Raw genomic sequence first — 1,919 nt, forward strand, 5'->3', positions numbered from 1 at the left:
ATCTATCTATCTATCTATCTATCTATCTATCTATCTATCTATCTATCTATCTATCAGAGGAAGAGGAGGAAGAGGAGGAGATGGGGATTTTTCAGCTGATACTTTCAGTCACTGTATGCATATATACTTAGGGCATACATGTCCATACACAGCCATTCACCTAACTGTAGAGTATCTAAACCTGAAACAATTGGAAATGGGTCCGTTAATTATTTGTTTTAATTTCTTTAATCTGCTTTGTTTTGTTTTTTCTTATTTATTTATTTTTATTTTGTTTTGTTTTTTAATTTGTTGGGGGGATGGTTGTTTCTTGTTGTTTGTTTGCTGTTATTGTTGTTTGGTCGTTGTTGTTGTTTTTTGTTTGTTTGGGTTGTTTTGGGGGGAGGGGGTAAACTATTGCCCAGGTTGGTCTGCGGGCCCAGAAGAGAAATGAGGAGTCGATGAGCACAAAGCCCTTTATACTATTGGGGTAACGTTTGTCATCTCTCATCATTAAAAATCGGATTTTAAAAATTCATGTATTTATAACTTTTAGGAGGGGAGGGGTTGTTTACTTTTTGGTTGTTGTTGTTGTTGTTGATGATGGGTTGTTGTTGTTGTTGATGATGATGATGGGCTGTTGTTGTCGTTTTGTTGGGAGGTTTTTGTTTGCCGTTGTTTTACTGTGGCGTAGTGGTTATAACGCTTTACCGTTGCCCCATGGAAACAGAGATCCGCGTTCGATTCCCGAAGGTTTTTTTTTTTGGTTTTTTTTTTTTGGGGGGGGGGTTGTTGAGTGTCTCTTTTTTCTGCTGGGATGTTGTATCCCTCTCATAAAGGTTTACCCTTAGGCGATTGGTTCCCGATAATTACAACCAATTGGTTGTAGAGGAGGAAGCACTAGGTTCTTCAGTTCATCATACGTTCTGTGTGACATTCTTAGGTAGTTGAAGAACAATGTCCCATCTCTACGTCTCATCAAGGAGCTGAAAGTTCGATGAAACTCTCCTCTACTACTCCTCAATAGAGAATGTTCTCTGCACCACATGATCCACTTTTTCCTCTTCTTTTTCCGATTATTTAGAATTGCTAAAATGATCAGAGTATCTTCATCAGACGAATCCATGGTTGTGATGTGTTGTGTTGTGTGATGTCGTGCTATGGCCTATGGAGGGAGGGAGACAAGTCATGTGCCGCGTGCCGTCTATGGAGGGTCCGCCTTACAGGCGCGGTCGAACCCCGTGTCTAAATCGTGTGTGTCGGTGGGAACGTAAAGAAAACCCAACCTAAATTGAAAAAAAAGAAGAAATTAAGTTTTTTGGGGCTGAGTGTTGAAAAAAAAATGTTCAATTAGCAATGTGACGGTTATTAGTGTAACAACACTATCAATGTCGTACCAATAATTAATTTGTGTGTTTTCAGGATGATTGTGAGCTAACATTTTATTTATCTTTTCTCATTATTTAACCGGGGAGGTTTTTAATTTTCCTTCTTTTGGTGCACATGTTGAACAATTTTCAACAAACCAGTGCCGGGGGCTCTCGTGGCCTAGAGGTTAAGGTGTTCAAAGGTCCCGGGTTCGAATCCGGGTAGCAACCGAAAAATTTTCTTCTTTAAATTTGTCTCATTTCACCCTCTTTCCTACTCTCTAGCAATGTTCTGTCGTCTGCTTTCGTCTCCTCTTTCTGCCCCCTGCCCTTCACCTCCTTTGTCCCCTCCTCTGGGCTTCTGATTCTTTCTGCAGCCTTTCTACTGCTACTCGTTGGCTTCTTCTTACTGCTGTCTTTCTGCCACACCCCTGATCTTCTGGTAGGAAAGATTTACACCTAGCCTTCTCGGACAAGGGCGAAAAATCTCGGATGTCCCGTGTGCAAGTTGTGCACGTTAAAGATCCCTTGGTGGTCTAAAATCGATAAGAGTAGGCTTCGGTCGCCACCCGG

This window comes from Aplysia californica, unplaced genomic scaffold (genome assembly GCF_000002075.1).
Source record: "Aplysia californica isolate F4 #8 unplaced genomic scaffold, AplCal3.0 scaffold01224, whole genome shotgun sequence".
Classification (NCBI taxonomy): Eukaryota; Metazoa; Mollusca; class Gastropoda; order Aplysiida; family Aplysiidae; genus Aplysia; species Aplysia californica.